Source organism: Bos javanicus, chromosome 4 (assembly GCF_032452875.1).
Source record: "Bos javanicus breed banteng chromosome 4, ARS-OSU_banteng_1.0, whole genome shotgun sequence".
Lineage (NCBI taxonomy): Eukaryota > Metazoa > Chordata > Mammalia > Artiodactyla > Bovidae > Bos > Bos javanicus.
Genome location: NC_083871.1, coordinates 58,467,891 through 58,481,835, shown reverse-complemented (window position 1 = coordinate 58,481,835; position 13,945 = coordinate 58,467,891). Strand labels below are relative to the sequence as shown.

The window sequence follows — 13,945 nt, the reverse complement described above, 5'->3', positions numbered from 1 at the left end:
AAAACCAGACCCTCTCCCGGCACACCGCTCACACTGCTTTCCCCACCTTTGAGCTCTGAATTCCAAACCGAGGGAGGACTTTTTGATCCTTTTCTCTCTCTCACCCTGGCCATTTCATTTTTTTGTCCAAACCCCTCTAACCAAACTCTTCTCCCTTTGCTCTTATGACATTATTCTCTCAGTTTTATTCCTGTGTTTACACCTCCTTTCTTTTCAGGGCTCCCTAATACTACCTTTGCTTTAATAGTGATATTTCTCAGAATTCTTCCTGACCTGGCAAAGGAGTGACCTTAAAAGTGCTGACTGCTGGTCAAAGACATGAGAGCTATAACTTTAATTGACTGACATTTTAATGTATTTAGAACTTTGGTTATAATAGGACAAATATAAAAATAATTGAAAAGGTAGGAAAGCAATAACTTGATCAGAGAAAGCTCAGCATATGATATGGACAGAGTATAGGTCACAGGCCCTAACATGATGTGAAGATAATAAAATGCTTGACAGTCAGTGGCTTGGACCATTGGATACTCATCCCCTTAAATTTTGGAATTCATGATATAACAAGCATTAAATACTGTCCTCAGCTTGATTAGTTAAGATGATAAATGTCTCCTATTAGTGAGTCTTTTTCAACCCTGGAAATATATACAACTAAGAATAGGAATGTTTAGAAGGTCATAGCAATATGTGATTGTTTTTATGATAGAGAATGTGATATTTATTATTGTATATTACTTACACTATTTTTTTTAATTCTTTTTTTTATTTTTAAACTTTACAAAATTGTATTAGTTTTGCCAAATATCAAAATGAATCTGCCACATTACAGTTGGTATTGAAAATGGATAAATAATTATGTTGACTTGTAATTTTAAGTTGAAATCTCTGGCACAAATTGGGTTTGGCTCATTCACTACTCATTCTGAATCTGTTCTACGTATTAAAAATAGAGGGCTAAAAGTTACATTTTTTCACACTCCCTTGCAGCCACAGTTCTATGTATAGATTGAATGCACTTGAATAAGACTTGGATTCAGAACTGAATAGCCTGAGGTTAAGGGAGTCCATTATGGGAAGTCAGATTATTGCAGAAGCATCATGGTTCTAGAGCCAATAGTTGTAGAGGTAGCTTCCTGATTCAGCAGGCAGTAGATTCCTAATTTGACATCTTCCTAATGGTGTGGCTTCCTTTAAGAGTCAACACCAGACTGCATCTTCCTGATTCTTCACCAACCACCTGCAGCAGAAGGAACAGCATCCTATGGTTTTCATTCTCCTGTATTTTTGAGCATGCTGCCTTCTGCATTTAGGAGGCCTTTTCTTTCTCTGCCTGAATCATATAAACTTGGTTTTTCTGACTCAGTCAATATATCAGTTTATTGTGGAAGATTTTCCTAATATCCCTTACCCTCACACCCTGCTGCCCTGGCTGTTAGGTCACCCATACATACATTCTCTTTTATACTTTGTTTATCTCCAGCTTACTGAATGACACACTTCACTACTGGTTTACTTGCCTAGTTTTTCATCATATAGTAAGAACCTTGTGGACAGAAACTCTTTGTTTTTGTTTCAACCATGAAACCCTAGCCCTACATGTGATATCTGACACATAGTAGGCACTCAACACATGAATAAATGAAATAATGAATAAACGGATGACTGAGTGCCAGTCAGGGGCTTCAAATTGCAATTTGCCCTTTTCATTAAAATAGCTATTTCTAAACACATATGTGAAAATATTCCCAAAAGGAAGAATCTAATTACTCTGTGATTCAAATGAAGTAGCAATCTAATCTGCTTTCGTACAGAGTTTTCATGATTATCAGGCCCATAAAACACCATTGAATTCCCTAATTCTTCCTTTTTTGATAAGAGCCCATTAACTTAACTGAAAAGAAAGAAGGCTCAGTGCCAGGTTTTGTTTTGGGGTGAGGCAAACATATAAAGTGTTCACCAAATGTTTGAAAAAGGCATAGCTAAGGTAAAATGAAGATTTGTTTCTTTAGTAACGTTTGTTTTTGGTGTTCAGCAGCTAAAGTCTCTCCTAATCTGTGATCCCATGGACTACAGTATGCCAGGCTTCCGGGTCTTTCACCATCTCCCAGAGTTTACTCAGATTCATGTCCATTGAGTCAGTGATGAGTGTAGGATTTAAAAATTCTGTCTTGTTTGTTTAATTATGACCGAAGGAGAAACAGAACATGGGCTCAGGTGGTTGGAAGAATTTCTTAAAATGTTAGATTCAGAATATAGAAATCTTAGAATTATGGCACACTAAAAAGCAGGATTTTTCATTCACAGAACTTCTGTGTGTGATTTAGGTAATGATTGTTAGGTTTTTATACCAACAATATTGCTGCAGGGGAAGCAGAAAAATGTAATACAAAAGAAAATTTTGGTACTTGTATCTTCTCATTACAATACATGATAAATTGAGTACAGTAGAATTTTAATATCTGAATTTATTAAAATTGTTTATGTCTTCCAAACATTTAACTAAACAGGTATAAAGATAACTGATAATCTTCTAGTTTTTTTATGATGAAGTAGCCAGAATGTTTGTACGTGCCACATTACAGAGTAGTCAGGAAAAAGGCTGAAAGAGTTAAAATAGTTTCACACTGCTAACCCATCTGTAAAGCCAGGTCAAGGAAACCTTTAACCTTTTAACCTCATACAGTCTATAGTACAGTGAAAATCTTGTTTGCAATAACAGAAAAATAAAAAATAAAACTTCTCAGTTTCTGTTTCTTCAGTTCAGTTCAGGGCTCAGTCATGTCTGACTCTTTGCAGCACACCAGGCCTCCCTGTCCATCACCAACTCCCGGAGTTCACTCAGACTCACGTCCATCGAGTTGGTGATGCCATTCAGCCATCTCATCCTCTGTCCTCCCCTTCTCCTCTTGCCCCCAATCCCTCCCAGCATAAGGGTCTTTTCCAATGAGTCAACTCTTCACATGAAGTGGCCAAAGTACTGGAGTTTCAGCTTTAGCATCAGTCCTTCCAAAGAACACCCAGGACTGATCTCCTTTAGAATGGACTGGTTGGATCTCCTTGCAGTCCAAGGGACTCTCAAGAGTCTTCTCCAACACCACAGTTCAAAAGCATCACTTCTTCGGCACTCAGCCGTCTTCATAGTCCAACTCTCACATCCATACATGACCACAGGAAAAACCATAGCCTTGACTAGATGAACCTTTGTTGGCAAAGTAATGTCTCTGCTTTTGAATATGCTATCTAGGTTGGTCATAACTTTCCTTCCAAGGAGTAAGTGTCTTTTAATTTCATGGCTGCAGTCACCATCTGCAGTGATTTTGGAGCCCAAAAAAGAAAGTCTGACACTGTTTCCACTGTTTCCCCATCTATTTCCCATTTTCTTAACTGGCTGTTATTGGATATAATGGTTTTCATCAACAAACGAAGGAACCACAGTTTCTCATTCAGCATCTTCTAGCTACAGCCATGAATCCACTAACATATGCTCTTATTTTTACTGATGTACACTACTCCTAACATTGCTTTGGGCACTATTCATTCATTTAATAAATACACTTTTTGTGCCTCTTCTCTACCTGGCACTGTTGCAGGAATTGAGGAGCCAGTGGTAGAAAACCAGAGACATAACACTGGCTTTTTTGATTTATAGTTGCCACCTGGAAAAGAGATACATACAAATAATGTTAAACAAAGTAAAGATAGTAATAAGTACTGTGACAGAAACTAACAGAATAATGTAGAGAAGATTAAGAGTAGACATGGTCTTCATGGGCTCCCAGGTCACCACGTCCTTGCACGCTGCTGGGCCTCTCCAGGCTGCCCCACAATTTCCCTGTGATGTTGACAGTGTCCCCTTACCTCATGCTGAACAGAATTTTCTGGGAAGATGAGCTCCAAGCTGTCTTATACTTTGCTTTCTAGCACCTGATGTCCTCCAAGCTCCTTTCCCCCTTAAGAGGCCCTTATAATTATTGAAAGAATACTTAATACCCTAGACTGAAGTATTTGAATTTGCTTTTGCATAACTTGAATTGCTGGACTTTCCTGAGAATACATGTGAATATTTACCCAACTGTTTTGAGACTGAAAGAGTCACTGTGGTAGTCGCAAATAGAGAAACTAGCTCTTCCCCAAACAGTGAATATACTACTTATTTTATGTGGACAAAAATAAAGAAATAGGCAGATAATTTAGGTTTGGAATTTTTACAGAACCCCATTAGCACCATTATATGGCCAATTAACTAAATAACAGAAGTATGGCAGTATTCTGGTTTTATCTCAGGAAAATGAGTTCACGTCTAGGTGCTGGTATTTACCATACTTCCTTTATGACACTGTGCAAATTATGTTTCTGACAGGTGGGCTCACCCCCAATCAATCCAAACAGAAACAAATGCTCTATCTTACTCCCCGGAGACTTTGATGTTAAAATGGAAGTGTGCTGTAGAATTATACATTGATATTGTTTTTCCTTAAATTTAGAATAAACTGGAGAAAGCAATGGCACCTCACTTCAGTACTCTTGCCTGGAAAATCCCATGGGTGGAGGAGCCTGGTAACCTGTAGTCCATGGGGTCTCTAAGAGTCGGACACAATTGAGCAACTTCACTTTCACTTTTCACCTTCATGCATTGGAGAAGGAAATGGCAACCCACTCCAGTGTTCTTGCCTGGAGAATCCCAGGGACAGGGGAGCCTGGTGAGCTGCCATCTATGGGGTCACACAGAGTCGGACATGACTGAAGCGACTTAGTACTAGTAGTAGTAGTAGTAGTAGAATAAACTAATTTTTTATAAGGACCAACTAAATGTCAGGAATTACCCAGTGTAGACAAAACTATCTTTATGTTGCCAATGGACAAAAAACAGAAGGTAAAAAATTTACCCCCAGTCACATTGGTAATAAGTATTACTGAAGTGAATAAATGAAGTCATTTGATAGGATGCCCTATTCTTTTTCTCTTAAATCAAGCAGAAAAATTTACAATGTGACTTGTGCTATATATTTTTTGAAGATTGGTATTCAAATACCTATAGTCAGTGTTCTTTAAGAAGTGGAGATCTGAATAATTTGGTTCCTGCTCTTACCCCCGGGTGGGTCTATTTTCACTTGGTGTGCACACTGTCCTCTTAAAATTTATTTTAAATCAAGAGTTCTTAGATTAACATGAAAGAGTGGATGAATGACCCTCATTTAGAGAGTCATAAATTGGCAAAATTATTTGCAAGCTAGCCAATGTTTTGCTCTTAGAAAGAAGGCTGTGTAGACTCCTGTGATAATTTTCCAAAATATTTGAAAAATACTCAAACAAAGGCTTAGGAATGTTAGTTGGTTTATTCAGTATTGTCTCCAAGGAAACTACTCTCTCTCTTTTTTTTTTTTTTTTTTTTGTAGCCTGAGAATGACTGTGTAGGAGGGATCCTGTGAAAGGACCTGTTAAATTATGATAAATATTCATTTGCTCATTTTAGCATCTGGATAAAGACTTTTTTATACTTTGAAAGATACATTCCAAAAAAGACTTTAATTGACTTGGTGAACTATCTTTCTACCAACAAGAAGGATAAGTAAACTGGGGCCATATATTTTTTCATATTGCAAAAACATAAAAAATATCATAAAGGGAAATCAAAGTAGTAACCAACCGGTAGAACTGCTGAGATAGTTGTAATATTTTTTCAAACACTTTAGCAGAGCAATATTGATTTTCTATACATATGTATGCAGAAATATACAGGTGTTTACAGTCTTGGTATAGTTTGTAATGAATTTTAAAGGTGTTGCGAACAACAGCAGCAAAGCATGAGTGATTAGCATTTCAAATCCAAGATGGATAGAAGGTATGATGAAACAGCAAATTATACTTTTTAATAAGTGTATTGTTCTGCTGAAAGAGATTATTATATTCACAGACAGCCAATTTTGTAGTGATGAATTATTGTTTAAAAGCGTTTTCCCTATGATATTTTTGGTAAGCAGTTAACAAATAACTGCTTAGCTGATTTTTATGTATGCATTTATAAATCTTTGCTATTGTTAAATTTCATACCAAGTAAACTGATATGTTTTTTATTGTATATGTACCATCTTCATTTTTTCTTTCATTTGAATTTTCCAAAACAGCGTAATTTTTTCAACCATGAAAGTGAAGCATGATATGAAAAAGATGACAAGGTTGAGGGCATAATCTTAGGGTTATACCTGATGTCCTTTTTAACCAGAAGCTCTAATCAACATGTAGAATACCATTGTCACCTTGTCTTCAAATAGTGAAACATTTGCCATTATTCCCTCAAACTGTGAGTAATTGCAGGGAAATTTTTCTCTTATCTGGCACCTCTTTCAATCTTCTGGTCTTTAAAAGTCAGTCGATGTTGGGCAAAACTAATACAATATTGTAAAGTTTAAAAAAAAAAAAAGAATACTGGAAAAAAAAATTAAATAAAAGTCAAGGAAACTTATTCTACTTACTATAGATTTTTCCCCCAAAGTAGATTAAGCATAAGAGAAAACTAGCTTGTTTATTTTCAAATTGAAATTAATGAATAGTTTTACATAGTATTGAAGTTTTATGTTTTAAAATTTAATATTCTCATTTTAATTGTTATAACCATCTCAGGGTTCTGGAGTCTATTACCAATAATCATTATGATTTTCTGATTAATCAGTAGTTTTAGTGTTAATCACTCCTATAAGCTGCTTATCTGAGTGATAGGTGAAGGCAGGGATGATTTAGTTATGGAAATGTAAGGTATGCAGGAAGATGGCCGCCAAATAAAATAGTCTCTGTCAAATACCTGAAAAATAAACTTCGGATATTTTCTTTGAAAGGTTAGACAGAATCTAAACAGTTGTACCTTAAAATGTTGCCTCCAACTACACTGAAATTTTAAATATAATGCCATATTCTTGGATGAATCATGCCATCCTCTTACTCACGTCAAGTTGTTTCAGCTTAATTTTTCAAAATACTTCACTTGTAATGAACTTCCATTTTTTTACCTTTGGGTGATTTCTACCTTGAGTTAATAACAGGACAACGGTAATTGTGTTTTTAGTAAGATCTTTTTTTTGTCATGTAGTTTTAAACAGTAATGACTAACATAAGGCGTAGATACTTGGAATAGTTTATAACTTTCTGTCCTCCTGTGTCTTACCAATACCTTTACATTCATATTTATTCACAACTTCCCTCCACCTGCAGAGGCAAGTCTGGAACAAGAGCTATTTTGTCCCGTAGCTTTAGTAAATCTATATCCTACTGAGAAATAAGAAAAAATTAAAGGCAGAATAGTCTTTTGTTATCTGAACACCCTGTCCAATTTTCTCTCAATGTTCTTTTATCCATTTTACTCATTAAATGTCAGTAAATTATCACCCCCACAGAAAGCAATGACTAAGTACAATACAAAAAGGTTTTTCTTTGAAACCCAGTTCTGTATAATTGCGCTTACCTTTGAAGATTCAGGTCTTCAATGAAGATTATTTATTTCTTGGGTAGTAAGGCTTTCTTTTTTGGTCCTGCATGGGGTAGTTTGGAGCTCTTCTGTGGATTGTTGTTCACCTGGAAATATGCTGGACTAAAGTGGAAAAGAGTCCGAAATGCAGTACGTGGATACAGTCTCAAAAACAACAGAATGATGTCCCTTCATTTCCAAGGCAACCCATTCAATATCACGGTAATCCAAGTCTGGGCCCCGACCAGTAATGCTGAAGAAGCTGAAGTTGAACAGTTCTATGAAGACCTACAAGACTTTCTATAATTAACACCCAAAAAAGATGTCCTTTTCATTAAGAGGGCTGGAATTATATGACATCAACAAACACCTGGAGTAACAGGCAAATTTGGCCTTGGAGTACAGAATGAAGCAAGGCAAAGGCTAATAGAGTTCTGCCAAGAAGGCTCATTGGTCACAGCAAACACCCTCTTCCAACAACATAAGAGAAGACTCTACACATGGACATCACCAGATGGTCAATACCATAATCAGATTGATTATATTCTTTGCAGCCAAAGATGGAGAAGCTGGACAAGACAGCTTGTCAGTAAAAACAAGACCAGGAGCTGACTGTGGCTCAGATCATGAACATTATTGCCAAATTCAGACAAATTGAAGAAAGTATGGAAAACCACTAGACCATTCAGGTATGAGCTAAATCAAATCTTTTATGATTACACAGTGGAAATGAGAAATACATTTAAGGAACTAGATCTGATAGAGTGCCTGATGAACAATGGACAGAGGTTCGTGACATTGTACAGGAGACGGAACAAGACCATGCCCAAGAAAAAGAAATGCAAAAAAGCAAAATGGCTGTCTGAGGAGGCCTTACAAATAGCTGTGAAAAGAAGAGAAGCAAAAAGCAAAGGAGAAAAGGAAAGATATTCCAATTTGAATGCAGAGTTCCAAAGAATAGCAAGAAGAGATAAGAAAACTGTCTTCAGTGATCAGTGCAAAGAACTAGAGGAAAACAATAGAATGGGAGAAACTAGAGATCTCTTCAAGAAAATTAGAGATACCAAGGGAAATTTTCATGCAAAGATGGGCTCAATAAAGGACAGAAATGGTATGGACCTGACAGAAGCAGAGGATATTAAGAAGAGGTGTCAAGCATACACAGAAGAACTGTATAAAAAAGATCTTCATGACCCATATAATCATGACGGTGTGATCACTCACCTAGAGCCAGACATCCTGGAATGTGAAGTCAAGTGGGCCTTAGGAAACATCACTATGAACAAAGCTAGTGGAGGTGATGGAATTCCAGTTGAGCTATTTCAAATTCTGAAAGATGATGATGTGAAAGTGCTCCACTCAATATTCCAGCAAATTTGGAAAACTCAGCAGTGGCCACAGGACTGGAAAAGGTCAGTTTTCATTCCAACCCCAAAGAAAGGCAATGGCAAAGAATGCTCAAACTACTGTACAATTGCACTCATCTCACATGCTAGTAAAGTAATGCTCAAAATTCTCCAAGCCAGGCTTCAGCAATACATGAACTGTGAACTTCCAGATGTTCAAGCTGGTTTTATAAGGCAGAGGAACCAGAGATCAAATCGCCAACATCTGCTGGATCATGGAAAAAGGAAGCAAGTTCCAGAAAAGATCTATTTCTGCTTTATTGACTATGCCAAAGCCTTTGACTGTGTGGATCACAATCAACTGTGGAAAATTCTGAAAGAGATGGGAACACCAGACCACCTGGCATGCCTCTTGAGAAACCTGTATGCAGGTCAGGAAGCAACAGTTAGAACTGGACATGGAACAACAGACTAGTTCCAAATATGAAAAGGAGTATGTCAAGGCTGTATATTGTCACTTTGCTTATTTAACTTATATGCAGAGTACATCATGAGAAACGCAGGTCTGGATGAAGCACAAGCTGGAATCAGGATTGACGGGAGAATTATCAATAACCTCAGATATGCAGATAACACCACCCTTATGGCAGAAATTGAAGAGGAACTAAAGAGCCTCTTGATGAAAGTGAAAGTGGAGAGTGAAAAAGGTCGCTTAAAGCTCAACATTCAGAAAACAAAGATCATGGCATCCAGTCCCATCACTTCATGGCAAATAGATGGATAAACAGTGGAAACAGTGGCAGACTTTATTTTGGGGGGCTCCAAAATCACTGCAGATGGTGATTGTAGCTATGAAATAAAAAGATACTTACTCCTTGGAAGAAAAGCTATGACCAACCTAGACAGCATATTAAAAAGCAGAGACTACTCTGCCAACAAGGTCTATCTGGTCAAGGCTATGGTTTTTCCAGTAGTCATGTATGGATGTGAGATTTGGACTATAAAGAAAGCTGAGCACCAACGAATTGATGCTTTTGACTGTGGTGTTGGAGAAGACTCTTGAGAGTCCCTTGGACTGCAAGGAGATCCAACCAGTCCATCCTAAAGGAGATCAGTCCTGAGTGTTCATTGGAAGGACTGATGTTGAAGCTGAAATTCCAATACTTTGGCCACCTGATGCAAAAAGCTGACTCATTTGAAAAGACCCTGATGCTGGGAAAGATTGAAGGCAGGAGGAGAAGGGGACGACTGACTGAGGATGAGATGGTTGAATGGCATCAACGATGTGATGGACATGAGTTTGAGTAAACTCTGGGAGTTGGTGATAGACAGGGAGGCCTGGCATGCTGCAGTCCATGGGGTCACAAAGAGTCGGATACTACTGAGTGACTGGACTGAACTGAAAGTGGAAAATTATTGTCTCTGCACAGAATTCCTCTCTTTTCTGGGCTGTACACTCAGCAAGAGAGCTACTTCCCTTATTTCCCTTTCTTTCTTGTGGATCCCTTACTGGGATCTGGAACTGGAATGGAGATAGCATCTTCTGTCAATTCAATCAAGCTTTTCACTTTTGAGGTGGCTGTATGAGGTTGGTCTAGACAAGAAATGCCTGAGGCCAGTTTATCACTGTAGACAATAGTAACAACAGCAGTTCAGATAATGTTTTGGGTTTGTTGGTTTGTTTGGGACCATATCTTTCATAGTCTCAATGCAAAAAATGCATTGGACAGAATTAAAGAAGGAAGTGAAGTAAATCAGAAAGATAAATGTCGTGTACTAATGCATATATACAGAATCAAGAAAGATGGTACTGAAGAATTTATTTGTAGGGCAGCAGTGGAGAAACAGATATAGAGAAGAGACTTATGGACCTGGGAAGTGGGGAGGAGAGGATTAGATGTATGGAGAGAGTAACATGGAGACTTGCATTACCATATGTAAAATAGATAGCCAATGGGAATTTGCTGTATGTCTCAGGGAACTCAAACAAGGGCTCTGTATCAAACTAGATGGGTGGGATGAGGAGGGAGATAGGAAGGAGGTTCAAGAGGGAGAGGACATATGTTTACCTATGGCTGATTTATCTGAGATTTGACAGAAAACAACAAAATTCTGTAAAGCAATTATCCTTCAATTTAAAAATAAAGGAACTCTGTTTGAAGAGCAACAATGATTTATGGAGATGATAAATTTGGGAGAGGGGGAACTGAAAATGTCAAACCTCTGGCCTAAAGTTTTTGTAAAAGTATAAAAGAGAATCTTAAACTTGGAATAAACAAGCAGTCCATAGAAAAAAATAAATAAATAAATAAATTTAAAGAAAAAAAGCAAGGAAGACTATTCTGACTCTTGCTATTGGCAGAGAAACTGAACTCAGATCCTCTGAAACAAATGATGTGTTTTTAAGCACTGAAAGTGAAAAGTGAAGTTGCTCAGTCATGTTTGACTCTGTGACCTCACGGACTGTAGCCTACCACACTCCTCTGTCCATGAGATTTTCCAAGCAAGAGTACTGGATTGGGTTGCCATTTCTTTCTCCAGAGGATCTTCCTGACCCAGGGATTGAACCCGGGTCTCCCACATTGTAGGCAGATGCTTTACTGTCTGAGCCACCAAGGAAGTCCTAATTGGTGCCTATCTAAATTAGGCTTCTACCCTCCCACAGAAACTGTGAGCTAAGGGCACTATATTCTAGATGAAAAACATTGCAAAGAGTGGGCTCCAGAGTCTTAGAGAAAGTCATTCTAGGTTATAAAACTAGCAAGAAGATTTTTTTTTTTTAAGGGGCAGAGAAAGAATTGACAATGACAAGTTTTCTAAAGTAAATGTTCTAAGAAAAGAATCACTAGAGGCAGAGATAGGAAGAAGCTTTATCTTAATGAAACTGAAAGAGGAGAGTGAAAAAGTTGGCTTAAAGCTCAACATTCAGAAAACTAAAATCATGGCATCCGGTCCCACCACTTCATGGCAAATAGATGAGGAACAGTGGAAACGGTGGCTGACTGTTATTGGGGGCTCCAAAATCACTGCAGATGGTGATTGCAGCCATGAAATTAAAAGACGCTTACTCCTTGGAAGGAAAGTTATGACCAACCTAGACAGTATATTAAAAAACAGAGACATTACTTTGCCAACAAAGTTCCGTCTAGTTGAGGCTATGGTTTTTCCAGTCATGTATGGATGTGAGAGTTGGACTATAAAGAAAGCTGAGCACCAAAGAATTGATGCTTTTGAACTGTGGGGTTGGAGAAGACTCTTGAGAGTTCCTTGGAATGCAAGGAGATCCAACCAGTCCATCCTAAAGGAGATCAGTCCTGAGTGTTCATTGGAAGGACTGATGTTGAAGCTGAAACTCCAATACTTTGGCCACCTCATGTGAAGAGTTAACTCATTGGAAAAGACCCTGATGTTAGGAAAGATTGAAGTTTGGAGGAGAAGGGAACAACAGCAGGTGAGATGGTTAGATGGAATCACCAACTCAATGGACATGGGTTTGTGTGGACTCCGGGAGTTGGTGATGGACAGGGAGGCCTGGTGTGCTGCAGTTCATGGGGTTGCAAAGAGTTGGTCATGACTGAGTGACTGAACTGAACTGAACTGAAATGGAGGAAAATATTCAGGCTTTTTTAGTCAATGACAGACATAGTTTCTGCTTATACTGCTCCAGCCATGAAGTCTCATTAATTCTCAAATAACCAGTTTAAAAATCTGTATTATTTTGGCCTAAGTTTGAACTGATGTGCATCTCTATGGTCTGTCTATAACAGACATAGAATATAACATATTCTAAACAAGTGAATAGTTGAAGCCAAATGTTTCAAAATATTTAAAATTAATTGAAAAAAATTTAAATTACATTTTGTTCTTAAATTATACCCAATTTCATATCACTGTTGTTTTAGAAATTATAACTCTTTTCTAGTTATTAAAACAAATCCCCTAACATCTCTACAAGATTTTTTTACCACCTCATTCATCAAAGAACTAGTGATTTTAAAGAGTAATTCTATAACCTCTATTTTTTTGCCTATAAATTAAAAATATAATATAAGCCTGTGATCATAATATAGCTATATCAGATATTTTCAAATATTTTAAACAAAATATTAAGTATTTATAATTTGAAGACGAGAGCAAGTGAGCAACTAGTCTATGAGAAAGTTTGTGTCTGGATAGAGGACAGAATAAATATTGTTATTTTAACTCTTACATTAGTATTCTCGGAGAAGGCAATGGCACCCCACTCCAGTACTCTTGCCTGGAAAATCCCATGGACAGAGGAGCCCGGTGGACTGCCGTCTATGGGGTCGCGAAAAGTCGGACATGACTGAACACCTTCATTTCCACTTTTCACTTTCATGCATTGGAGAAGGAAATGGCAACCCAGTCCAGTGTTCTTGCCCGGAGAATCCCAGGAACGGGGGACCTGGTGGGCTTCCGTCTATGGGGTCGCACAGAGTCGGACACGACTGAAGCGACTTAGCAGCAGCATTAGTATTCTATTAGAAACGTTGTCGTTTTTCATCAATACGTAGGACAAATATTACCCATCAATGGCTAAGTTTGTTGTGACTCTTTGAGTGGAACAAAGGTTTAGTATGTTTAACCTTCCCCTCACACTCTCCCTTAGTCCTTGGAAGCAGCTTCTGTATGATACTCAGCATTCAATATAGTAGTATTTTCAGTACCTTGTTATAAAGAAAAGTTTTCTTTATAAAGTTTTCTTTATGCATGTTTCAATCAGAGTGAAATTCAGGTCCCTGTAGTCTCTTTTTCCCTAGTTTTTTAGCTATATCTTATTGCTCCTAGGGTTACTTATACCTACAATTGACCCTTAAACAGCATAAGGGTTGGGAATACTAATCCTCTGTGTAGTTGAAAATCCTCATAAAACTTATAGCCACCGAATAGTATCTGAGGTTCCTCCATGTCCGTAGTTCTACATCTGCAGATTCAACCAAATTAGGATCATGTTATACTGTAGTATTTTTTTTTTAACTTTTCATTTTATGTTGGACAATAGCCATTAAGCTACTTGTAATAGTTACTATTGAAAAACATTTACAATTGAACCCATGCAGATCAAATCCATGTTTTTCAAGGGTTAACTGTATTTTTATCCATTGTTTGTTAGTGT

At 37.6% G+C, this 13,945-nt stretch overlaps 1 long non-coding RNA gene across 1 annotated transcript; it reads right to left on the bottom strand.

Annotated features, from left to right (window-relative positions):
- Window positions 1-2,450: 2,450 nt before the first annotated feature.
- LOC133246126 (uncharacterized) lies at window positions 2,451-13,902 on the bottom strand. Its single transcript, XR_009735919.1, has 2 exons — window positions 7,460-13,902; window positions 2,451-3,659 (listed from the first exon to the last, which is right to left on the bottom strand). It is a non-coding gene; the product is annotated as an uncharacterized LOC133246126 (long non-coding RNA).
- Window positions 13,903-13,945: the final 43 nt, after the last annotated feature.